The following is a 27,458-nucleotide window of genomic DNA, read 5'->3' as shown; positions in this document are numbered from 1 at the left end:
TGGGAGAATAAGTTCCTCTAATTTTTCCAGTCAAACAATGAAGCATAAAATGAATAAGAAAGTGCCAAACATTAGGGAACTTATCTTTTTTGTAGTTGGTTGGAATTGGATCTTCGTCGTCATATCCCATCTATTTCATCATCGATTTCAGTTGTTTAGAAGAAGGTTGTAAATAAATAGTTTTAGGTTTTTTAAGAGGAAACACTATGGCTTTGAGAATTGTCATCCATGTAAGCTCAACTTTCTTTTTGTTTATCTTCTAGAAAAACACTATGTTGTTTTTCTTATCAACGTATGCAAATGAATATGCCTTACAGAGAACAGATTGAGCACTTATTAGTGTATTTTGTGAAAGGGTCATGGAGATTTGAATATTTGATGATCTCATTATAATGTGGAGTTTCTCATTGTAGTGAGAGAGATTAAAATCAGCAACGTAATTACAAGAGGCAAAATTGTAATATGTTGATGATGAAGTAACAATCTTCGAGGATGTTGCCATTTTGAAAGAGTAGTAAGGAAAAACTGTTTACCTAAGTTTAGGGGTTTTTGCAGAGAGATAAAAGAAGTAAGATTTTTAAGCGCATATGGATTGAAAGAAATAATTTTGGATGGTATATAAATTTAATCAAACTTCAGGTATGTGATCGATTTATATTTATAACGTAATAAATTGAACTAAATATGTTGAATTGATGTGTGATTGCCCAAGAATGACACTACCTTGATGAAATGTTGAACATTATGTGTAAATAATTATATAATCTAAAAGTGGGTGGAACCTAAAAGACAAATGAGCAAAAGAAGTTAACAAGCATAAGGGACGAATTGCACAAAGCTATGATGAAAAATGGTGCTGGGAGATTTGAGCACTCTTCAATGTTTTTGTCATATCTCAAGAGTTGGAGCTCCAATTGACCTGATTGAAGAAGTTTTATAAAGAGCTTGGAAGACGAAGGACACCCTCCAGACGTCAATGATGCCACCCTTAGGACACCGATCCATTTTACACACTTTTATTGTGCAAATGAAGGACGCATAAAATTGCTCCGAAAAACAATTTTCAGCACCTATTTAAAGGGTACTAAACCCTAATCGTAATTGAACTTCTCCCCTATGATTTTCCACAATTTTGGAGGTTTCCAAACACATTTTAACCTTCTCCAAACACGTTTTTGATCATCAATTTCCGAATATGAGGCTACAAATCATCAAATTTATCATCATTCAACAATTGAAGTCATTCAACCGGTGGATCCTCATCAAATTATAGATTTGGTTACTTCTTCCTCAAGGTTTTATCGTTTCATACTTGGTTGATCATTAGGCTTCATTAGTTTTATAATTTCAAGTTGTTTTATGAATTTTAGTATGAATTCCATTGTTTTTCTTTAACTTGGTTTTTTTTTTATTTGTATGTAAAGCTAAACCATTAGGGTTACTTCTAGGAATGTTTAGTATGATTTGATGAACATGTTTTGATTATTACTTCTATTCCAATCAACTTTTAGTAATCGTTTTTTCTTAAAGTTGTGATTTTAATAATGATAACTGAAGTTGGATTTCATTCATGTTTTGATTTTACAATTAAGATAGTATATTGTCAATTCACTAATTGTGTCAAGTTCATATAGGAACTAAGAAGACTGGTTGAATTGACATACAATATTCCAAACTTGTGATTTCAAATGATAAACATTGTAATTAGTAACCATAAGACACAATATTGTTAAGCAACTCATTGCTCCTAATCCAATTAGACATAGGGAGTAAAACAATTAGTCGAAATAACATGTTGTGTGCCCTTTATTTCATGTTAATTGACCTTAGTTACGTCTTCATAATTAAATTGGAATTTAGGGGAAGATAAACACGTGACTCTTAATCATCCGACACTTAACCATAAGTAACCTTATTTTTCTCATAGGTACTCCTTTAGAACATAAAGTTTCTAGTTTTTAATTAAATCTTAGCTTAAATATTTTTTTTGCGAAAATTTCAAGTACTTCTTTCTATATGACAATTCTAACACAAAGTTTGACCACAAACTCCTCATGGATTTGACCCTTACTTACCCTAACTATCTAGTGTGTGTGTGTGTGAGAGGTTTATTTTTGACCGAGACAACAATCTCGATAAAAAATATGGGGCTATTGTCTGAGAGATTTTATGCTTAAGCTATTGTGTTGAAGTAGTCATTATTTATTTATTTATTTATTTATTTTATTTTTAGTTCAAAATCTTCAGTCTTTTACTGTTTTTTGTGTAGGGACGGTCATGAATGGAGGAATACATTTTCATGAATCAAGATATGTGGTGGGAGAGAGAAAATCCGAGTCAATATCAATACTATAATGATCCATACAATGATGCATATAATGATGATCCATACAATGATCGATATAATGATGATTATTTGTGGGCTGACGATTTGGCTCGAAGCCAACACCGTGAATCATCTTGTTTGCCAGAGAACCAAATCATACAAATATTCATTCAGTTAGAAGTTTGATAAAATTTTGGACATGTTAAATGAAACCTTTAACAAGGAGGAAGAAAACTCCAAATCAATTTCTACACTTGAAAGACAAATTGAACAAATAAGAGAGAAGCTAAATCAACAACCACCGGGAAATCTTTCGGACAATACACAAGATAATGAGGTAACAATTTTATGTAGCGATAAATATTTTGATAACAAAGTGCATTATCCTACACCACCCGAACTTAAGGTTGTGGTGGAGGATCATGTGCCTTAATATGACAATAATACTGAAAGGATAATTTAAATAAAAGAAGTTGTAATCGAAAAGGAAAAGTGTAATGAAGGGTTTCATGTGTTAGAAGTGTCCAAAGTTTGGGGTAGTTATTGATCGTTCAATTAGCTTCAGAGTTGGGTATGTTTAGTTCCACATGGGATTTTTTCAGTAGTATATTGGATCATTGGGGTAGTTGTCAATGCATTCTCGATCGTTGGTCATTTTGTTCATCATCAATAGTGGAGGTTCTTTAGAACTTTTGAGACTTGTCAGTTGAAGTTCAATGGATGCATAAACCTATCGTCAAGTTCTTTTTTTTTTTTTTTTGTATATTTTGTCTTTAGCATACGTTTACCCTCAATTGTTGGTTGTGGTATTATTGTTCATACCAGGCTCGAGTTTGGTAGATGTCCTTGGTTTTTCGGAGCACATATGTTGGGGAAACGTTGTTTAGTTTTCCAGGTGTGAGTTTAGAACTACGTAGAATCCAATTTTGGCATGTCGTGTCAGTAGCGTTGGTATTTGGATTGATCCGAACAGGGTTTTAACAACATTTCTAGATAAGTTTGGAAGTTTTATCAAGCTAGTTACATAATGGTGGGATCTTCTTAGTTTCAATCAAGGTGTGAGATCTTGTTTCAGTTGTTCATAGGGATATTTATGTTAACGTTGTAGGTTTTTCCTTTCATTAAATCTACTGATACTTCACCCTTTGGGTAAGGCTGTGAGGAAGAAGTTTTACAGTAGATCTAGGGTTGGTTATGGGTTTCCTTAAGGGTGTGTATTATCGTAAGTTCATTACATACTGTCATTAGGGGTATAGGTGGGTTGAATAAGATAGCAAAAGAAAACTTGGTCTAAGTTTATTGGTATGGTTCTTATTTAGTTTATACCCTTTGAATTGGAACAAGTGTACAACCTCTTATCTTATTCTCTATTTGTGTAAGACCATGTTTTCATCTGATTTTGTGTTGGTAGCAACCTGTACTGTGAAAGGAAGTATGTGTTATAAAAAGGGTATAGATCATATTGTGTTTATTTACTGTTGAGTGGGATGGGGATTAGGTTCCTATAACTCGGTGGATTGATGATTGAGTACCTTTAATCCCCTGTGGTGCTAGTCGTGAGTCTTCAGGCCAGTGATGGAATGACGACAAGATCAGCATAGTACCATGAGCTTATCGTTCTAGTGGTTATAGGGTGTCATGATGTATTGTGAACCAGTGGTTGTATGACTCATATGAGTGGTACCTACTAGACATTTGATTCAGACTCTTAGATCTCAGATCGTTAGTCTTATTATGATGGGTAGGTGTTAGTGCATTATTTGTAACATCCTGTTTTGAGAAGTTTCTTATTTCGAGATTACGGGAAATAAATGGATCAAGTAAAGGTTTTGGGATTTAACGGAACATGGTTTAAAACATATTGGATGTTGATAGTATTGATTAGGTGATCTAAGCCCTTGGTTTGTGTTCAGGAGCTAAGGGGTAAAATTGGAAAAGTTATATGTTAGGCTTCTTGCATAAATTATGGTTTTTAGTTCGACATGTTCAAAGCCAAAATTAATTAGATAGAAGTGTTGGTCTTGTCAATAACTTTTTTTGTGGATATAAAGATTGTCGAAAATGAAGTTCAAACGAAGAAGTTATGGTTGTTTGAGGTTGAGGTGGTTTTGGGTGAAAGACATGGCCACGACGTGGGGATCAGAGCCCACGACAAGGGGATCAGTTAGACCATAGCCCATGATTTTTAGGGTTTTCAACATATTTAAGGTTAATTTTGCTCATTTTTGGGCACTTTATCAGCCTCCGGCATCTCTAAACTCCTTTAGAAGAAACCCTAGCCTCCACCTTCAAGACTGGAACTTCCCCTCTCTTCTCTCTCCTCTTTTAGATGCTTTTTATGTTATTTTGATGATATAAGAAGATCAAAAAGGTTATTTTAGTAGCAAGGAATGATGCTTCAAGTTTGGATCGATCAAACGCACTACATTTATAGACTATTGTAAGTATAAAGTTCCAATCTTGATATCTAGTTCCTTACATCTAGTCAATTGGGGTTTTTGAACCTTTGGTCCATTTTATTGGTGATCTTGGAGTTGAGTGGACTTCAAAATTTTCAATCACTTTAGAATTCATCTTGGACCTCATGGACAAGGAAAGTCATGATCTTTTGCCTACCATTTAATTAATGCAAGTTCTATTGGTTCTTTAGGCCATTTTGGTGTATTGCAGTTTAGATCTAGCATGTTAGGGCATTATTATGGATAAAGTTTGAAACTTTATCCCTCTAGACATCTTAATGATTTAGATTTGGAAGTAGGAGACTTGGACTTAATGGATTATGTTGAGAAAGATGCATTTTTGGGTCCCATTGAGACTTAAAGTCTAGATCTTGGTGGTTTGGACCTTCATAATGGATAAAGTTAGAAACTTTATCCATTAAGACCTTTGAGAGGATCAAATATGAGCTTTGGAGCTCTTGTAATCAGAAGAATGGGATTAAGCTCATTTGAGTTGTTTATGTTGGGTTTTGAGCAATCTAACACTTCCTAAGTGTGCATGCAACCCTAATAAACCTTGGATCTATGTTTGTCTAAATACATGCAAAATAATAATTTTCCAAGGTTTATAACCTATCTAACATGGCATGGGGAACATTTCAACATAAAAGAGTTAGAAGAGATTACATACCTTTTGGTGGGTTTGGTTCTAAGGAGTTTGAGGGCCAAGCACCAATAGTGTGAATGCCTCAAATGGAATCACAAACACCACAAACTCTTGGAAAACTTTGAGAGAGTATACACCTTGTATTAAAATCGGCCACACACATGCACACACACACTAGTTCACTAGTTTTCTCTTAGGCTCCATTTCATGCTCCATAAGCATGATTATATAGTGTGCATGGTTAGGGTGAAACCCTAATAACCCATGTCTTTTCCTTTTCCAAGGATCCATGGGTTAAAAGCTCCATGGATCATCCATGGACTTCCACATAAGCCTAGCCCATTAACAAATAAGTATTAGCCCACACAATATAAAACAAATAGCCCATAATCTAATTAGTATTCCTTTTAATCTCTAAATTAATTCATAATTAATTTAAGACTAAAACTAATTAAATAACGTAACTTCATATTAATATATTATAACTCATAATATATTAATAAACATATGTGTATAACTCTCATAAAATTATCCATAATAGTTTGGATGAGATGCAACCCAAATGGACCATGCCGGTCGGGTCAAGTATATACCAAAAAAGTTATGGACTTAGACACCTTATCCAACAGACTCCCACTTGGATAAGTCTAATAACTATATTTGCCTATAACTTCAGGAACCAACCAGCAATCGTAGCTCTCGAAAACTCCCTCGAGCAATGAAGACTCTGTCGAACTATGAAGCGCCATTTTAGATAAGTGATCACACAATCCTCTGTTCTCATGATATCAGCCAGACAAACACATGGAACTGTGTCTTGCTTATTGTCTAGCAGTTGTTTCTCGATTTTCCGATTTGTTTGACGAAGAACTTCACTGAACACATTGGTTTAGTTCTGACCAGGCCTGGTACATGAGTCAACACAAAATCATCGAGGGGCCCAGATATCGCTTCTATTTCTAGAAGGAACAGATAAACTTCGACTGATATGCTTGTTCTACTACTTATTGAATTGTACACAAAGGCACGTTTTATAACATCAAGTTACTGATGCGTTTACGTGCAATCAATGCACAACCAACTCATAGGTAACAACTCATATCTCTAGGTTTAAAGATTTATATGATGTTATCATCTCACGATCACTCGAGATAAATTCCATGAAGTCATACAAGTGAGCGTGGGTTTATACCAATACTCATAACTTATGAGTACTCATGAATGTTGCAGCAACCATTGCCATGTCTAAACACCTTTAAGGCATCTACAAACCCAATTCATGATAATCTTGATTCATACCTACTTCCAACATATGATCGATTGTGGAGGTTTGAATAAATTAATTATTCTGGAAGTCAAAACATGCAAAAACTGAAACAATAGTAAATAATTGACAATGATAGTAACACTTTACTCATAAATAAATCACAAATTTTATTCATCATCAAACATCGATTACATTTTACAAGTTTCAGGAAAACTATCTAAACTGTAAAACTAATATCGTCCCTCAGCCCGATGCGTCTCGCATGCTGAAAATGCTTAACCCTCGTCAGTCCCTTCGTAAGGGGATCTGCAGGGTTCTCATCCGACGATATCCTCCTTGTCACAAGGAGTCCTTCTTCAATCTTGTGTCTTATGAAGTGATATTTTTTGTCAATGTGTCGAGATCTGCCATGATCTCTTGGTTCCTTGGCTAAGGTAACTGCACTATTGTTGTCACAGAAAATCTCTATAGGTTACTTAATAGTTGGTACAACTCCAAGGTCTCCAATGAAGTTCTTTAGCCATATCGCCTCCTTCGTTGCTTCACTCGCTGCTATATACGCTGATTCACAAGTCGAATTAGCCACCGTCTCCTGCTTGGAACTCTTCCAAGAAATTGCCCCTCCATTTAAGGTAAAGATCCAGCCCGATTGAGAGCGGAAATTATCCCTATCAGTCTAAAAACCAGCATCACTATACCCTAATACTCTCAAGTCATCACTGCCACCAAGGGTAAGGATCCAATCCTTAGTCCTCCGCAGGTACTTGAGAATGTTCTTTACCGCGGTCTAATGAGCCTTGCCAGGGTTCCCCTGATACCTGCTGACCATGCTCAAAGCAAATGCCACATCAGGACGGGTACAAGTCATAGCATACATGATTGAGCCAATTGCGGAAGCATACGGTAATTGGCTCATCTCAGCTATCTCTGCCTCTGTACTCGGACTCTGAGTCTTACTCAGTTTGGTATTGCTTTGGATCAGTAAATCTCCTTTCTTGGAATTCTCCATGTTGAACCTTTTCAACACTTTATCCAAGTAGATACTCTGACTAAGTCCAATTAGTCTTCTACTCCTTTCTCTTAATATCCTTATCCCTAGGATATAGGTAGCCTCCCCTAGGTCCTTCATAGCAAAGCACTTCCCAAGCCAGGACTTAATCTCCTGCAAGGTTGGGATGTCATTTCCTATGAGTAGTATGTCATCCACATACAGTACCAAGAAGCTAACTATACTCCCACTAGCTCTGACATACACGCAAGACTCATCTTCGCTTCTCGAGAAGCCAAACTCTTTTACCTTCTCATCAAAACAAAGATTCCAGCTACGAGATGCTTGTTTTAATCCATAAATGGATTTCTCAAGCTTGCATAATCTATTAGGGTACTCTGCACTGACAAAACCCTCTGGCTGATTCATGTACACATCCTCAGCCAACTTTCCATTAAGGAAAGCGGTTTTGACATCCATTTGCCATATTTCATAATCATGAAATGCTGCAATGGCTAACATAACCCTAATAGACTTAATCTTTGCTACCGGCGAGAAGGTTTCATCATAATCAATACCTTGAGTTTGAGTAAAACCCTTCGCAACCAGTCGAGCCTTATAAGTATGCACTTTTCCTTCCATGTCTGTCTTCTTCTTGAAGATCCATTTGCACCCGACTGTTTTACGGCCTGGTACATTGTCAACCAAGTTCCAAACTTGATTTTCATACATGGACTGTATCTCGGTGTCCATAGCCTCCTTCCATTTAGCAGACTCCGGGCCTGCCATGGCTTCCTTAACACTGCTAGGTTCATCCAAATTTACCAGTGTACTATCACTAATAAATGTATCACCTTCCGTAGTAATATGAAAGCCATAATAAAATGAAGGTGTGTTCCTAACCCGTGTGGAACGCCTCGGAGGTACAGACTCGTCAGCTGGATCAACAGGAGTTTCCTCCTCAGGTTGATTGCTAGTGTCTGAGGTTCCTTCACCAATTGATTCTTGAATTTCTTCAAGATCAATCTACCTCCCACTGTCTCCTTGGCTTATAAATTCTTTCTCGCGAAAGATCCCTCTTCGTGCTACAAAGACCACATTCTCACTGGGTCTGTAGAAGAGGTAACCGAAGGATTTCTGTGGGTAGCCGATGAAAATACACCTTTCACTTCGGGGTTCAAGCTTATCATGAGTTTCACGCCTCACGAAAGCTTCGCAACCCCAAATTTTGATGTGGTCCAAATTGGGAACCTTCCCAGTCCACATCTCATGAGGTGTTTTGGTAACCTTCTTTGTAGGGACTAGATTAAGGATATGGGCGGCAGTCTCTAAGGCATACCCCCAAAAAGAGATTGGTAACGAAACTCGACTCATCATAGAGCAAACCATGTCCAACAAAGTTCGATTACGCCTCTCAGCTACACCATTCAGCTGTGGTGTCCTGGGAGGTCAATTGTGAGACAATCCCACACTCCTTAAGATAGTCAAGGAACTCGGTGCTAAGATACTCACCACCTCGATCGGATCGAAGCATCTTAATGTTCCTGCCCAATTGATTTTCTACTTCCTGTTTGAATTCCTTAAACCTTTCAAAGGTTTCTGACTTATGTTTGATTAAGTAGACATACCCATATCTACTAAAATCATCAATAAAAGTCACATAATACCGATTAGCATCCCTTGTGGCGGTTTTGAATGGCCCACATACATCAGTATGTATTAGGTCCAACAAACCTTCACCTCTCTCACAAGTTCCAGTGAAGGGTGATTTTGTCATCTTTCCAAGTAGACAAGATTCACAACTATCATCCGATTTAAGGTCAAATGATTCTAAGACTCCACTCTTTAGGAGTTGGCCTATGCGTTTCTTGTTTACATGTCCAAGACGACAATGCCACAATGATGCTTTATCTAGGCTAGTAGAAGAATCAATATACAACACATTATTTCCTAAGTTGTCTACAATCGACACAGTTTCATACACACCATCACAAGGTAATGCTTTAAAATAAAACACATTATTAAAGAAAGCATTAATACCACCACATTCATTATCAAACGAAAAGGTAAAACCTTGTTTGTACAAAGCATGAAAAGAAATAATATTCCTCTCCATTTCATACGAGTACACACATTTATTCAAATCTAATTTTAACCCATTATTAAGCAACAAAGTATAAACTCCAATCTTGGAAACAAGTGAAGCCTTCCTATTCCCCATGATTAAGTTTATCTTCTTGTGCTCCACATCCTCACTTCTTCTTAGGCCCTGCAAATCATAACATATGTGAATACCACATCCTGTATCAAGCACCCAAGAGTTAAAATATGTTGAGTAGTTAGACAATATAATGTAAATACCTGCATGGGTGGGTTTCACTTTCCCATCCTTTAGATCCTGCAAGTACTTAGGGTAGTTTCGCTTCCAGTGTGCCTTTTCATGGCAATAAAAGCATTCAGCATCCTTGGGAATGGCAGAAGGAGTGGCAGAACCGCTCTTGGTCTTTGATGAGGAGCCTTCAAGAGACTTTCCCTTGGTACCCTTCGAAGGGTGCTTCCTCTTCTTCCCTTTGCCTTGCCCAATAGCTAAAACAGGAGTAGATGTTGGAGTAGGAGTAGTAGAGGTAACAACCGCCTTACCCTTAAGACCGGATTCCGCGGTCTTCAAGAGTCCTTGAAGCTAGCTGAGGGTAACTTCCTCCTTGTTCATATGATATGCCATTCGAAAATGATCATAACAAGAAGGCAAGGAGTGCAAAATGATCTCAATTGCCAACTCCTCAGGGATGTTAACATTCAGCTTCAGCAAACGGTCCACATACCTTTGCATCTTTTGCATGTGGCCCGTGACAGATTCACCGTCCTTCACGCGAGTAGTTATTATGGAGGAGATTATTTCATACCGCTCCTGACGAGCACTCTGATGGTACCTTTCCATCAGGTCTTGGTGCATCTCAAAAGGGTAGAAATCTTCATACGACTTTTGGAGCTCGGCTGTCATTGTGGCCATCATGATACATGCCACCTTAGTAGCATCTCTCTCATGAGTCCTGAATTCAGCGATCTCCTCAGGAGTAGCAGTAGACTCATTAAGTTCTTTTAACTCCTTATCAAGGACATATTCCTTGTCCTCGTAACGAGTAACCATCCTGATGTTCCTAATCCAATCCATGAAGTTGGAACCATCAAAGATGACCCTCCCACAAAGATTCATGAGAGAGAAAGAACCAGTTGGGTTAGAGCCTGAAGTATTAGTGTTGGAAGACATCTGAAAGAAGAAAGTGAGTTTAGATTAGATATTTAGGATCCTTAATAAGACACCCAAATGTAATATTAAGGCTAGGATCCAATCACAATATATTACACTTAGAGGAAGGATGCCGTAATATAAGTAATAATATATTTGAAAGGTAGGTGAATGACGATTCACCAATTTCCACCATGAAAACGAAATGATTTATTAGGTTTAATTGGATTTGAAATTCCTAGATTCTTTTGAGATTCATTGAACTTTTTCAATGGCATGTTTCAATCTCGATTGTGCCCTTCAAGTTTTGTGACTGGGATGTCGAGGATCACAAAACAAGGTGTGAATAACCATGCTAATTCACTTGGTACCCTTAATATTATCACCTAATCAATGTGCCGGTTAACCACACACGCTCCATTGATCTATGACAAACATTAAGTCACCCTTTGTGATCCTTACTAGTCCTAGTTAGTGTGCCGGTTAACCACACACGCTCCACCAACGACTTGGTAAGGTACAAAGTGTGAATTCCATGGACTAGCACCATGTTCACATTTTTCCTAAAATAACTAAGATTGGGAATTAAAAGAGTTTAGTTATTTTATAATATTCATTATACTTTTAATGAGGATTTAAAGTCATTGTTCTACCCGTTCGGCTAACGACCCTCCACCGATCAAGCAAGCGGTGGGTGAGAGTATACACCCATTAAGTCGCCATTTTATAGGCAACAACCTTATACCCACCTTATAGACCGGCTTCGTGAATGAGGCCTACTAACGGTAAAACGACTTATTCTTATACATATATATAATAATTAACCATTAATGTTATAAATAGTATAAGGGTTGAATTTTAACTATTAAAACTCTAAGGGTTGGAATTAAAGTTTATTAAAGTGTGTGAAACTTTACAAATTCCAAAACTTGAGGGCAAGTTTTGTAACTTTGCAAAACTCTTCATTTCATAACTTATGAATTAAAGGTTCATAAAAATGAAGACTCTTCATTTTCATGTAACTCATGTGTTTTAAGTGTGTGTTAAATAAGAGTGACCTTTGGAAATCCATAACTTGAGGACAAATTATGGACTCCATTAAAACACATAAATGATCAAGAATTAATTCTAAACAATTCAGCAAATAATTCGTATCATTTTCTAAATTCATAAGAACATGAACATGATCATCAAAAATTCAAGAATTATATGAACACATAAAATCATGGAATTTTGATATATGCTATTGTAAATGGATTAGAACAACCATTACACCAACTAAAATAATTTTATAACACCAAAACAATTTAGGGTAATGTTTCTAGTCCATTTCCAGCAGCAAAAGTCGAGAATCTGCACTCTTTCGATCCTACTCGTCGAGTGCATGAACTGACTCGTCGAGTAGGTTGAAGTTTGCCTTGGACTCGTCGAGTCCCCCCAATGGACTCGGCGAGTCCACCATGCAGACAGCAACGATTTTGACTTTTTCCACTATTTTGCATCAAGTATCAAACAAGCAAGCCTAGGCTCTGATACCAGTGTTGGGTTTTGAGCAATCTAACACTTCCTAAGTGTGCATGCATCCCTAATAAACCTTGGATCTATGTTTGTCTAAATACATGCAAAATAATAATTTTTCAAGGTTTATAACCTATCTAACATGGCATGGGGAATATTTCAACATAAAAGAGTTAGAAGAGATTACATACCTTTTGGTGGGTTTGGTTCTAAGGATTTTAGGGCCAAGCACCAATAGTGTGGATGCCTCAAATGGAATCACAAACACCACAAACTCTTGGAAAACTTTGAGAGAGTATACACCTTGTATTAAAATCGGCCACACACATGCACACACACACACACTAGTTCACTAGCTTTCTCTTAGGCTCCATTTCATGCTCCATAAGCATGATTATATAGTGTGCATGGTTAGGGTGAAACCCTAATAACCCATGTATTTTCCTTTTCCAAGGATCCATGGGTTAAAAGCTCCATGGATCATCCATGGACTTCCACATAAGCCTATCCCATTAACAAATAAGTATTAGCCCACACTATATAAAACAAATAGCCCATAATCTAATTAGTATTCCTTTTAATCTCTAAATTAATTCATAATTAATTTAAGACTAAAACTATTAAATAACGTAACTTCATATTAATATATTATAACTCATAATATATTAATAAACATATGTGTATAACTCTCATAAAATTATCCATAATAGTTTGGATGAGATGCAACCCAAATGGACCATGCCGGTCGGGTCAAGTATATACCAAATAAGTTATGGACTTAGACACCTTATCCAACAGTTTATACCAGCCCCCACGACGTACCCTTAGGTTGCTACGTCGTGGCAACTGGGAAATTAGCGATTGCTTTGGAATTTTGTGCGCACGATGTGGCCAAGGAAGGCCATGAGGTGGAGGGTTTCTGATTGGCAATTTTGAATTTGACTTTGATCATTGATGTTTTGACTAGTTTGAATTTTGGTTAAACATGGGTATAATTGAGTATTTGACTAAGGATTGGTCTCAGTTTGGATTTTAGGAAGCTTGGGTTGGCTGTGCTATTGCTGAGGTGGCTGTTGAGCTTCTATTGAGTAGATCAGGTGAGTCTCATCACTTTACTTGTAGGTCAAAGGCACCAATGTCGGCCTAATGGATTATGCATGTATATGATAGTTATGTTTGTGGCACTTACTGATATGTATGTACATAATATTTGTCTTTGTAACTCTTGTTGATATAAATGTATATTTTATGTGTGAGGGGTTGATACAGACCTGAAACAACTACGTGATGTTATACGTGTTGGATTAGTGTCTAAGTCCATAACTATAACTGATATGTACTTGACCCGACATGGCAGGGTCCATTTGGGTTGCATGGCGTCATGCATTTAGATAGACTAAAATGAGAGAAATAACACTTAAGGTTTATTAATGTATTATAAGTTCTAATATATTAATAATATTATGTCGGGGTTGATACGGACCCGACACAACCACGTGTTATTATGTGTAGTCATTATGGACTCATGGTTCATAGAGCTACGTGATGTTATATAAATATAGGTTGTATGTGGTATTGTGAGAAACTCACTAAGATTTGTGCTCATGGTTTATGTTTAGAATGTTTTCAGGTACATCTGGTCTCAAAAGGAAGAGCCCGAATTGGTCACACTACATCCCCTAGAGATTTAATCCACATTGATTGTTTATGGTTTTACTCTGATGTTTTGAGAATACTTTTACTGTGATCGTCTTTGGGAGTAATGAACGAATGATTTTGACTTACCAAAAATGAAATTTTACTTGGTATCTTTGGGACGTTACAAGTTGGTATCAGAGCCTTGGTTTGAGGGATTTAGACACACTCTCGGGTGTTTTTGAACTCCATGAGGAGTTAAAAAAATCTTTTAAAAGAAAATGAGTTTTCTAAAGAGGTTTTTAAGAAAATGGGTGTGATGCATGCAATTAAGCGAGCTCAAGTAAGTATTTCCCAAGGTACCCATACATGTGTTATGTTTATTGTTTTGGAATGAGAATATGAGAACTACATGCTAGATTAGAGCTAAGGATCTACTCAAGATTTGCATGATAGAATGTTAAGAGATAAGCCTTTATATGCCTATCGATTGAACTTTTGGAAATGCATGCTCGTATGGATTTTAGAGGGTGGATAGAATGGCCTGCTTGTTGTTGCCTTGTAGCCTTAGAGGAATTAGATGCTATGTTAGATTTGGAATCTATGTTGGTATGTGACATCCCAGAATTTAGGTCAAAGACTATGAACGGTCAAGTTCACAATAAATCTATTGGTAATTTGACTCATTAGTTTTTGTACATCTTATGTGAAATAAATGAGTTCATTTCAACTACTATAAGGTACCAGATGGCATCTTACTTCCAAAGATGTAATCTAGCAAACAAACCAAACAACTCAAACTACAACCTTAGGAATGCATCTGAAAAACTAAAATTTCGTATCAAACAGTTGTGAGAAATACAAACATTCTGGTCTCTTAGTACATGTTTCCCTGTTTTCAAAAATATAAAGAACGTCCAAAACGGATTTTGTATCAAAAGATACGACCATTTAAGAATCCAACCCAGTATAATACTGATTTTCTTAAAACTGCTAAAACCGTTTCTATCCGTTGAGGGACTTGCACGCCTTAGGTGGAAACTCCAAGAACACTTTTGGACTCAGGTCATAGTCTAATATTTAACTTCATACTTGAAATATTTTTAGTAAAAATATTTATAGAAGTAAAAAAAATAAGACGTTTTGAATCAGTAAATCGTGAAACCTTAAACTATTGATTTCGATATGTTTTCAATTATTGGTAATTGTCACACCCCAAACCAAAACTGCGGAATCGTTCGAGGGTGGATGACTTCATGTAGTATCCTAACAGTTGAGTAAATAGTAAAGAAAGCAAACACAACCACCATAAATATAATTAAAAAAGTTACATAGTTGCGTGTGATACATGTTTCAAAATACATTACAATATGATGAGTAAATAACTTTTGAAATTGACGTCTTAGCATCCCTTCCCCAAAAGTTTTTGTTTACCTGTATTACTGAATCCCTAAGAAATACAAGTAGTTTTGAAAAAGTGTCAACAATTAAGTCGGTGAGTTTATAAACGTTATTGTATAAGAATTGTATGCCCTTCTGTATAAAATAACTGAGTTTGTTTCTAGAAAATCCAATATTTTCTATAAACACGTGGTGGTTTTAAAAGTGCCAAAACCGGAATGCATAAGTATTTTCCATACCTTAAATACTATAAGTATATTTATATTTGTATATATAATCACTAAGGAGTTTGATAGCCCCATAAATCAAAATGTTTTGATACTCCATGTGAGTTTTATAACTGTGCTATTGACGTAGACTGCTTGTAACAACGTTCTTCAGGCGTTCGAGTGTTATGACGTTTGTTACCCCAGACCTACCGGTCTAACTGTAGCTAACAGTTTAGGTGCAGGATTGTCAGTCTCGTATAGATCTTTACATAAGTATCACACTCTCCCTACACGAGATTATGGTTTATAATATAGGACTTGAAATGCATACTTAAAAGTACGTGAAGTCAAATGTCTCACAATATTTTAGTATCAAAAGTGTTTACGTATGAAAAGTCCATTTTTTTTTTGTAAATGTAAGTATTTCCTCTTTGCAGTGTTTATAGTATATAAAATGTCATGAATATCTCGTAAACTATACCTATTTACACTTTTTTCGAAAGTGTATTCCATTAGAATGAAAAACCTTGGTGTAGTACCAACTTTGCATGTAAAGTATAACATTTGTAGTAACTTTATTTTACATATTTAACATTTATACACAAAATGTAGATGAAGCATTAATAACGGTATGTAACGATTTACATTTTAACATAAGTTTTTCTTGCGTTCCACCTGTATTTTTTCCCTAAAATATAGTACAGACATGAAAATATAGGGGTATGAGCTCACCTGGTAAGTGTGATGATTTGAAGAAAACGAGACTTTACTTGGGCAGCACTTTGACCGGAAAGTGGTAAATTTCACAGGAGTTTCGGAGCTTCGGACCTTTGTCGGATCTTGGATATGTAACCGGGTCTCGGGGTAGTTTCGAGGGGCTCGAAAGTGAGAAAATTTGGGAGAGAAGTTGTAAATTGGAAATGGAATTCGGAAGCCTCGCATCCTATGTAAAGGGTGGGAACCTGGCCTCGTACGCGGGGCGTACCTCTGAAGAATGTGGTTCGTTTCTAGTACGTTGCACGTTCGTCAGCGTTGATGCTTCCATCGGAGACCGGACATCAAATGGGACGGGCTAGGAGGCAATATGGGAGACGTGGTCGATCTGAGGCCCCACATGGCGTACGCTGGGTGTACCCCTTCGGTTTGTATGCCCCAATATTCTAAAACCATTAACGTTTGCATACGAGCTCCGTTTTTGACATTCTTTATATCCACGTGTAAGTGAGAATATACTCTACAACTTTCATGTAGACTTTGTCGCAAATTTTGACTTTATTTTTAATTATATATTTTTAATAGGCCGGGATAGGAAAAGCCCGTTAAAAATTCATAACTCCTTCATCGGACACCCGTTTTCGTCACACTTTTTACCATTGTACTACCATTGTCGAGATCATTGATTCTCGTTTACCTTATGTTGGTTACAAATCACTCGATCACTATTTCGAGTTTTTACCTGTCTACTGCTATTTCGAAACTTAGAAAAATCATAACTTCCCCATATGAAGTCAGATTTGGAAGTTCTTTTTATGCACGTTCATGGTTTTGTATAATCTACGACTTTCATTTTGATACCTAAGGCTAAAACGTATTTTATTGAAATTTCACTTTTTTTTACTTAACAGTGTTTTACCGGTTTTGACGCAGATCTTTGATTGATCATAACTTCTTTGTTATAACTTGGATTAGAGTGTTCTTTATATTTCTGAAAACCTTGACATGATATCTATCATTTTATGCAACCCAATTGAGACTTTTGAAAATTTCATTTTCGATGCTATTTTTATTATATCAAAAGTAGAGTACAATACTTGACTTTTAGGTCATTACATTGACTTGAAATACTGGGTTGTCACATCATCCCCCCGTTAGAGGGAATTTCGTCCCAAAATTTATTCTAAGATAAGTATTTATGGATTAGGGAAAAGATGTAGGTACTTTTGTTTCATCTGATCTTTGCGCTCCCAAGTGTATTTAGGTCCTCGCGTTGGATTACAGCGGACCTTCTCAATGGGTATGCGACTTTGTTTTGTTCTTTTAATTTCCCTATCCATGATTTCTACTGGTTCTTCTACAAAGTGGAGACTGTCGTTGATTTTGATTTCATCCAAAGGGACGATGAGGGTCTCATCGGACTAGCACTTCTTTAAGTTCGACACATGAAAGGTAGGATGTACATTATAGAGTTCCTACGGTAATCGAAGTTTGTATGCTACCGGGCTATTCCTGGCAAGGATCTCGAATGGTCAGATATAACTTGGATATAGTTTCCCACATTTTCCAAAACATATTAATCCCTTCCAGGGTGAGACCTTCAATAGTACCCGGTCCCCAACCTGAAATTCCAAGGGTTTCCGTCTATTGTCCGCATAACTCTTTTGTCTGTCTCTTGAAGCTTTTAGACGTTCCCGGATTTGGATAATCTTCTCGGTCGTTTCTCTTATGATTTTTGGGCCTATGAGAGTGTTGTCAGGTACTTGTCCTCTAGCTAGTTGCATGTCACCCACTTCAGGCCAACACAGAGGTGATCTGAAATTGCGGCCATAGAGGGTTTCGAATGGAGAAACCTTTATGCTAGCGTGATAGCTATTGTTGTACGAGAACTGGACCAGTGGTAAATAGGTATCCCATGCCTTACCAAAATCGATCACACAAGCTCTTAGCATATCTTCCAAGGTTTGAATGGTCCTTTCAGTCTGACAGTCGGATTGTGGATGGTAAGCAGTACTCATGTCTAGTCTCGTCCCTAGAGATTTTTGTAGTGACTGCCAGAACCGTGAGGTGAATCTACTATCTCTGTCTGAGATAATGGATATTGGTACACCATGCAGTCGTAAAATCTCCCTGATGTATGTTCGAGCTAGTTTCACCATCTCGTCAGTTTCGTTTATTGGTAGGAAATGCGCAGATTTGTTTAACCTATCGACGATCACCCAGATGGTGTCAAGCCCACCCGCTGTCTTGGTTAACTTGGCTAAGAAATCCATGGTTATCCGCTCCCACTTTGTGACAACTGTCAAATTCAGGACATTCTCGAAATCATGCATCTCTTTATAAACTATATATGTACATCATGCTATGGCCTAGTAGTATAAATTAGTTCATAATCTTGTAGAAACTAGGATCCAACAAAAATGTAGGACTAATATACTTGACCCTTACGATTTTAGTAAGTTGTCTAGCTACTGTAAGAAATGCTAATGCTCGAATTAGAATGAACTCCAAACATTTGTTACAATTGCAAAAGGGTATCAAACCCTAAAAATAAATTAGATCCTTCTAATTTCATTTCAATATGATGGTGAATATCAAACAATGTTCCAAAAACCCTAAAGAGCCCGAAAATCCAAATTTATAAACTTTAAAACCTAAAAATCTATAAGATTTGTTATGAACCTCATTATAGCAAATTTAAATAATTAAGTTATGAGATATAATCAAAGACATAAAAATTTAATTATCAAACATTAATCATAATTTATTAGTTAAAAACAAATATTTTAAATACATTAAGAATTAAATAAAGAAGCATTTTTATAAAAATTAGGGACTTATAAAAATTTAAGGGGAAGTTATATAAACTTGAATTAGGAGAGAGAGAGAGAGAGAGAGAGAGAGAGGACCTCCCTTATACGCATAAAGTTCGTCTTCCCTGTCTCCCATACTCTCTTTTCCCTAAAACTTCAATCATTAAACCCATTCTTACACTCAAACTTCTCTTCACACTCCACCCATTTACCACACTCAAACTCTCTCATTCTATCTCCAAACCAACAAAATTCTCCAGCCATGAACACCTCTCAACCTTCAAATCTTCATCTTCTAGGGTTATTCTTCAAGGTAATCACGAAAATCCTTCATTATCCTTCACTTTCCTTCTTGTTTTAAAGGTTTTACTTTCACTCTTCTTCTTCTACATCATTCTTTATTAACATACATGAACATATCCATAAAATTTCGAGTTTGATGATGATGGTGGTAGGGTTTCACCCAAAAACAACATGCATGTTTTTAATGGTGAAATGCAAGGACCAAAACCTATGCTAAACCCTAAAATACTAATTTTTACAAGTTTTAAAGGTTCATCTACCTTTTGCATTCAAGTTTTTCATTTGAAACATCACTATGAACATAATATATCCATGCATGGTCTACAATCCATGATGCATGTGATGAACATCAAGTTAAAGAGCTTGATGATCAAAGTACATTGTTAATAGTGCATGTAAATGGTTTTATTCATAAAAAAATCTAGATATCCTTTTCTGGTCGAAATAAAATTTCCTCATATTTCTAGTAAGATGATATGAGGATCTGGAAAATTCCAAGAGTTTTTATCATTTATTTAATTTAATACAATTATTACAAGAAAACAAGGTCATAAATCATATAAAATACTTTCTGGGGTCTATAAATCTTATATAACTTCTTAGATGACCCCTATGGTGAATAATGACCTCTCATTAAGTTTCATCGATTTTTGTTCGTTTTAGTATGGTTTTAAATTTTCTTTTTGTTTAGTCCCAACAAATCATAAAACCACTTTAGAGGCTCTAAAAAGGGTATCTAATAATTTTTTGAGATCCTAACCTATGTAGAAGACTCAAAAAATTATTTTCAGAATTTTTCATAATGCATTCTTATTTTTCCCCGATTTTTGAATTTATATTGGACTAAAAATAGGAAAAATCGTTATATTCATCGAAAGTTCATGAGAATTTACCAGAACACCTTAGAATATATTAGGATGCTACATAAATTGTTTTATGATTTTTATGTTATGTATGCTATTTTTCTTCTATTTTTCTAAGATTAAATACACTTAAACCCATTTTTTTTTATTAGTATAAATGCACAAAAATCATAAAATTGAGTTAAACTAGTTATAAATCCATTTTTATATTTTTCTCAGTTTAAAAATGTTAAATAATAGTAATACAAAAACTTTGGGTAATTTTGTAAACTGTTTTCTATTTGTTTCGATTTTTATTAGAATAAATGCACAAAAATCATAAAATTGGTTTAAACTGTTAGGAAATCCATTTTTATATTTTCTCGGCTTACGAATGTTTAGTAATAGTAATACAAAAAGTTTGGGTAATTTTGGAAACATTTTACTATTTATTTCATTTTTTATTAGAATAAACGCACTAAAATCATAAAACTGGGTTAAACAGTTTAGAAATCCATTTTTATAGTTTCCCAACTTACGAATGGTTAATAAAAGTAATATAAAAAGTTTGGGTAAATTTTGGAAACCATTTTCAATTTGTTTCAATTTTTATTAGAATAAATGCACAAAAATCATAAAATAGGGTTAAACATGTTAGAGGACCATTTTTAAAATTTTCCCAACTTAATTATGTCTAATGGCAGTATTATAAAAAGTTTGAGAATTTTTATCATTTGGATGCTATTTTTCACGAATTTATATTGTTATGAAAGCTTAAAATTTTGGTAAAATAGGTAATCACGTAAAAAAATTCAAGGAAAAATTTCTGGAATACATCTACTGTATTTAGAATGAAAATGCAAAGTCTGAGAATTTTTGGAAAATGTTTGATAATATTTTCGATTTTAGGAGCTTAAAACACCTTTAAATGTGTGTAAATACCCTCAATTAATATTACAAAAATCTGGGAAATTAATATCCAAAATTGTCTTAATCACACGAGTTATAAAATTTCACAATTTTAGAAAAATTGTAACTAATTAATATAAAACCAATATTAGAACAAAAAAAAGGCATTTCTCTATATGTAGAATTTTGTATATTAGCATTAGATTTCGACATAGAAACTCACTAGCGTGTGTTGATATCGTAGGATCCCGGTAGTAAGACGTTGGTGTATTCTGAGGAACCACTTGTACCTACTTGAAACATTGTGACTATTCATCACACCCCTATTTTCAGTTTTTAAATGTTTTGGGGTGGGAAAACATGTCCTAAACTATTTATATTCATTGTATTTATTTGACTCGTATAAACTTGGTTGCTATATTTTGCATATTGTAAGTATTCACCACTCTCCTATTTTCGGTTTTTAAACATTTTGGGGTGGAAAAGCATGTCCTAAACTATTTATATTCGTTGTATTTATTTGACTCATATAAAATTGGTTGCTATATTTTGCATATTGTGAGTATTCACGACTCCCCTATTTTCGGCATTTATGTTTTGGGATGGAAAAGCATGTTCGAAAAACTGTTTATTGTTTGTTGTATTTTAAATTGATTTGTATCAAACTTGATTGCTATATTTAGCTATATTTCTCTATGTATGTCTATGCAACACGAAACATGAGGCCTTATCGTCTTATGTCCCTTCCCTTATACTTTACTCCAACCATTAACTCTTTGAGCCAATGGTCATTATGGATAGTGCTATTAGGAATTGACAACTCCTCACTCGCTTGATTGCTTGAGTGCATGATACCATATTATTCTATGGAACGATAAGCATAGATCTTGATAGGGCATCAGTCATAGGCTTGGGTGTGAACTCACTGTTTGCTCATATACACACAAAATCGTTTATCAATTATAGCAATAAACTTTGTTTCTCATTATAGCAATCAACTTTGTTTCTCATTATAGCAATCAACTTTGTTTCGCTTCAAAGAAATTTACTTGTATTTATGGAAAGTCTTATACCAAATCTAAATTTTTTATAAACTTGTGAACTCACCAACTATTTTCATAGTTGACGCTCATTGTACATGCTTTTTCAAGAAAAAAGTAGTAAGTGGATATAAAGATTCATCATCATAGAGCATGCTGCATTGTGTGGAAGTTTTTTTTATGAAGTTATCTTTTGAACAATGTCATTTTGGAAAATTTGTACTTTGTTTTGTTTAAATTATGGGTTGTAAATTTTTAACTATTACTATGGTGATACATCTTTCTCTTTTGCAATGAAACCTTTACCGCTGTCATATCTTGTGTTTCCGCTTTAGCGGGGTGTGATAGAAATGGTATTAGAGCTAAAGGTATAGAGAACATCAGTTTTCTTTTAAGAAAACACAACCTATAACCAAAACTTATAAATATTCTATTGAAATCAAACATATTATTAATATAATTAGGACGGGAGTTGTATAGTTGGACCTCAATTAAACATAGCTTGATCACCTATGTTAAATTAAGGAAAGATTTATACAAAGCTTGAGCAAATTATACTTGTAAAATGTTCAACCAAATTTTCATGAAAACTTTTTTTTTTTTAAAAATTAAAAGGTGAATTTTGGTGTGTGTAAGTATTGCATATTATAGGGATTCATTGTTATTTATTTCATAAGTCATTAAAACTATATCTTAGTCCACTATATCGACATCGTCATCTTCTTGTGCTACCCCCTCGGCTAATGAGTCCGGATATGTCACCGTTATCCCTCGATGTGATCCTCCCACCTCTGTGGAAGAAGACCCCTCGGAAGACATGGGAGACTCGGTGGAGATCAGCAGCGACAATGCCCTGAGTCGGTAACATGAGACATCGCCTGTATCAGTGTTGCCACAGCTGCTACCCTTCGGGCCTCATATCCGACACACTGCTAATAAGAACGTCTCTAGGCCCGTGGGGGTATCCTTCGATGCAGCGGGACCCAACATGATAGGAGTGAAAGCACCCCCACCACATCGAGTCATTGGGATACCTGTCAGGCTGGCAGGTATGACCCCGGAGGAGTCCTTGAGAATGCAGTGGATGGCAGCGGATCTACAGCAGAGTCTTGCAATGATAGATGGGCATTAGGAAATTTTGGATGAGGTGATGACATGAATGGGCATCCTATTTCAGCATGCGACGCAGGTTAAGGATGTTGCTAGAGTTGTCAGGAGAGTGGCAAGTCGTGCGATGACCGCATGTTATGTGTTTGGAGGGCTGTTACTGATCATGATGTGGATGTTTCTTGTAAGGATATCGATTACTATTTGGTTCTGATTTCATTATTTTGTTTTATTTTGTCATGCAAACCATTAATTTGACAACACATATGGTTTTAAAAATGGTGGTGAATCAGACATTATACATTATTTTATATACTTATATGTATTTTTTCTCTTCTTTCTCTCTTGTGACTTAGAACCATGACAGGAAAGCCTACTTGCAGGCGCCCACAAAATGAAACACCCGATGTTGCTCAATTGGTAGCACTATAACTCATGGCAGCAAATCAAAACATTGTTACTCAAGTAATTGCGGGTCTTAATGCTAACTAGGGAAATATAGGAGGAAATCAGGGAAGCAATGAAAGAGAATGCAACTACAAGTCTTTTACGGCTTGTAAATATAAGGAATTCCATGGAAAAGAAGGTGCGGTCGGGTTGCTAAAATGGATTGACAGCATGGAGTCGGTCCTTCACATTAGCAAATGCCTCGAATGCAAAAAAGTGGAGTATGCAACTTGTCTACTCCAGGATAAGGCATTGACCTGGTGGAATACTCTAGTGCAAACCCAAAGCTATGCAACGACATATCAGCTAACTTGGGAAGACCTAAAGAAGCTACTGATAGGCGAGTATTGTCCTAAGGATGAAATTCAAAAGCTTGAATTTGCATTCTGGAACCATTCTATGGTTGGAACACAAACAGAGAAGTACACAGTCCGATTTCATGAGCTAGCAAAACTGGTACCTCACATGGTCACTCCCAAGGAGAAACGGATTGACCATTACCTTTGGGGTTTGGTGGCTGAGATTCGAGGAATGGTAACTACTGCTAACCCAACCACCACTCAAAGTGCAGTAAGTCTAGCAAATCGAATGACCAATGATGTGATTCGAACAGGAGCCTCGATAACGGAAAACTCTAGTAGCAAGAGAAAGTTAGAAAATCAAGGAGAAAAGAAAGATGATGGTGATTCAGGGAGGAAGCGGAAAACCACAAAGAATTTCATGGTTAAAACACAGGAACAAGAGTCGGTGAGGACTCAGGAACGAGGGTAGTACCTTGGGTTGTATCCGAAATGCGATAAGTGTAACTTCCATCACAAGGTAGCTTGTCCTCTGTGCCAAAAATGTAACAAAACAGGACATTACATGAAGTATTGTAAGCTGAATAAGGATGGAAAAAGGGCATGTTACAAGTAAGGGAGTACTGATCACCTCCACAATGCTTGTCCCAAACTAAACAGGGGGGCTGATAATAACGGACAGGACCAGGCTAGGAAAAAATTCCAAGGAAATCAAGGAGGGCGGCCAAGAGGTTTAGCCTTTGTGATTGGTGCAGAAGAAGTTCGTCAAAACCCTGAAGTGATTACATGTACGTTCCTCCTATAAAATCACTTTGCATAAGTAATATTCGATACACGAGCAGATAGGAGTTCCATTTCTTAGCATTTATACCACTACATATTACAATCACATAACTAAAAGCTTATATTTCACAGTAACCTACATGTAATTTTTTTTAAACCAACTTTGTTATATCACGTTACTTTTTTTTAAATCAATGTCGTCAATAACCTAAATTTAATTTTTTGTTTATTAATTTTTTTTTATAACGGTTGAAAGATTATGCGATTGAGGTAATTACAAAAAAAAATTGGGTTTTCTGGTTCTTAACGCATTTTACCCACCTTACGCACTTTCTTATTTCCGGGTTTTTTGGTTCTAGACACACTTTACCCGTACCATACCCGGAACTAAACCGAAACCGGTTCCTATATACCAGTTCGGTTTTCGGTTCTAAACAATATCGTTGAATGGTTCCAGGTTTTCCGGGTCCGGGTCCATCCGGTCCGGGTTTGGACCCACTTTCATCCCTAGTAAGCAGTCTCCTCCGTTCCTTTCATGGTAAGGTTCCAAATTATAGAAAGTGATCGATTCCACAAATCCTACAAATTTCCAAATTATAGAGAGTGATCAATTCTAGAAATGCAACAGATTTCCAAATTATAGAGAGAACTAAAATCTTACCAATTTCAAATTATAGAGAGAGAAGTTTGGAGACTACTAAATGATCATTTGGGAACTATGGGTTTCTCTGCTACAACGGTAGCAGAGCGATTGGTTCTTTGTTCTTCTTCAGGTTTAGGCAAACTAAGAAAAACTGAATTTTATCCTAGATTTTTAAGTATTTAAAATGTATACGTTATTCTGGGGTTGATATAAGGTTTCTACGGTACTTGGTTTATGCAGCGAATCTTGAGAACATTCTTCAATCTCTAAAACTCTCTACCATTGTAGTCTTTCAAACTCCTTGCTCAAGGTTGGTTATGCATCGGCCTGACCGTAAATAACATAGGCGTGTGTTCTAGGTTTATTCGTGGAATGGCCTATGGAAGATACTAACATTAGTTAAGGCATTTGACCTAATAGGTTGAGGTGGTAGTTTTAGTTGAAGGTATGTTAAAATTTTATTAAGTATTCTCATCGTGGATCAGAGTACACACACACACACACACACACATATATATATATATATATATATATATATATATATATATATATATATATATGTAATTCTTATATATTTAGGGTTGGTGAGGCTTGTAGTATTGTTATTTTTTGTTTTGTACTCCAAGACTACCAAGTATGGATGAGGGCTAGACAGGAAGCACCAGAGGGTAGAATCATTTCAACATATAGTTGTTCTAAAATCCAACAACCAAAGTGGCCCTTCAAACTAGTTATGTCTCCCATAAATAGTCAACAAGTAGGGTGATTAATAATAATACATTTATTAGTAGCCTGTTGCTATAGTTGTATTATTCTTTCAATTATACGAGTTTTCTATAGCCAATTTAGCTCTGATAGCATTCTGCCACACCCCGGCCAAGGCGGCGGAACATGTCGGGCTGTGCGACTTACTTCATGGATCACATGGAAACTAAATATATAACATAATAAACAAAACAACATTTGTATTCCATCTTGATGTTTGAATACATGACTCTTACAAATAAAAGTATAGTACATGAATTGCCTTCAACGGGTAGGTAGGCATAATAAAAACTAGTAAACTAGATAGCTTGAAATCCATGACAATTCCGTCGTTTGAATTACTTGATTACTGATTCTCTAAGAATACATGTAGTTTTGAGGGTAAACACAAGGTTGGTGAGAGTTACATGTATTTTGATAACAGTAGTAATACTTCTCAAAAATTCTACAAAGTATTTTCTTTGTAAGTAAAACCATACTTAAACTGTGTTTGCAAAGAGTCCTTGAATGACATTGAAAACCAAAAGATGTCTTTGCATTAGTAAATCCATAATTAAAACTGTTTTAAGAGAAACCAAATCCATGGTTTTGTAGAGAGAGAGAGAGAGAGATAGAGAGAGAGATTCTAGATAATATATGTAGTGAGTCCTATAACTGAGCTATATAATTGAATGTAACCCCTACAACGCTTCATTGTATGTCGTAGTAACAGTTATAGATACTTACCACCCGCTTCGATTGATTGGTCGAGGTTGTATCTAGCAACCGTATGTAAGGATGTCAGCCTCGTATAGATCTATACATACGTATCTCGCTCCGAGGATTAACGGTTATAGTAGTTTTGGTATGCTAGGTGCTTAGACTTAGATAATGAATACTATCTCACCAGAAAGCTTCTAACTAAGGTATGAGAATAGCTCTCATCCATAACTTATATGTGGATAAGTTACTAGGCATAATCTATTGCAAAAAGTTTATAAAATCCAAGTATGTTTCGTATGTATGTAAAAGTGTAATGTACTCACTTTTATAAAGATGTGCGTTTCAAAATTGTGATCATAAGTACATGTATAAACTCTAAGTTATAATCTTTATAA

Source organism: Lactuca saligna, chromosome 1, assembly GCF_052625555.1.
Source record: "Lactuca saligna cultivar CGN05327 chromosome 1, ASM5262555v1, whole genome shotgun sequence".
NCBI classification, from domain to species: domain Eukaryota; kingdom Viridiplantae; phylum Streptophyta; class Magnoliopsida; order Asterales; family Asteraceae; genus Lactuca; species Lactuca saligna.
Note: the sequence above shows the minus strand (reverse complement) of the source record.